We start from the raw sequence: 1,338 nt of genomic DNA, 5'->3' as shown, positions 1-1,338 counted from the left end.
TCACCAGAAGAAAATAATGAAGATTCAATAAGAAATAAAGGAAACAGAAAATAGAAAAAAATCAACAAGACTGGAAGTGGGTTTTTTTTAAAGATTAATAAAATTGACAAACCACTGGCAAGCTTAAATGAAAAGAGGGAGAGAATACAAATAATACAAATAAGAAATTAATTGGGTAATGTCACAACAGAACCAACTGAAATAAAAAGGATAATATCAGAGTACTATGAAGATCTGTACTCCAACAAACTTTAATCTTTTTGGAATGTTTGATAGAATCAAGAAGAAATGGACAGATTTCTGAACACATACAACTTACCTGAACTAACACAGACTGAGGTGGGAAAATTTGAACAGACCCATAACAAAAGAAGAAATTCAACAGGTCATAAAAAAATGACCAACAAAAAAAAGTCCTAGCCCAGTCAGTTTCACTGGAGAATTCTACCAAACCTTCGTAGAAGAATTGACACCAATCCTACTCAAGCTGCTCTAGAACATAGAAAAGGATGGACTCCTCCCAGATTCACTTTATGAAACAAGCATAACCTTGATATCAAAACCAGTGAAAAACATCACTAAAAAGGGAAACTATAGACAAATATCCCTCATGTATATAGACACAAAAGTCTTCAATAAAATCCTAACCAATAGACTTCAACAACATACTGAAAAAATAATACATCATGACCAGGTGGGGTTCCTACCAGTTATACAAGGATGGTCCAACATTAGACAAACAATCAACTTAATCCAACACGTAAGTAAAATAAAGGAAAAGAACCACATGATCATATCAATGGATGCAGAAAAGGCATTTGATAAAATCCAACACCCATTCCTGATAAAACACTCAGAAAAATAGGAATAGAAGGGAAATTTCTCAACAAAATAAAGGGCATATATACAAAACCAACAGCCAACATTATTCTCAATGGAGAGAGACTGAAGCCATTCCCTTTGCAAATGGAAACCAGACAAGGATGACCTCTGTCACCACTTCTATTCAACATTGTATTGGAAGTCTTACCCAGGGCAATAAGGCAAGAAAGGGAAATAAAAGGCATCCACATTAGTAAGGAAGAAGTAAAACCACCCTATTTGCAGATGATATGGTCCTATAAGGAGCTCTGGTGGTGTAGTGCTTAAGGCATTTGACTGCTAACAAGAAGGCTAGTGATTCAAACCCTCCAGCCACTCCTCGGAAGGAAGACTGGGCAATCTACTTCCATAGTGATAATTACTTGGAAACCCAAGGAGGGGTCGCATCAATCAGATCCAACTCCACAGCACTGAGTTTGGTTTTATTTTTATGATCCTGGTAGCATAGTGGCTAAG

Source organism: Orycteropus afer, unplaced genomic scaffold (assembly GCF_000298275.1).
Source record: "Orycteropus afer afer isolate SDZICR_OR568_19922 unplaced genomic scaffold, OryAfe1.0 scaffold00325, whole genome shotgun sequence".
Classification (NCBI taxonomy): Eukaryota; Metazoa; Chordata; class Mammalia; order Tubulidentata; family Orycteropodidae; genus Orycteropus; species Orycteropus afer.
Note: the sequence above shows the minus strand (reverse complement) of the source record.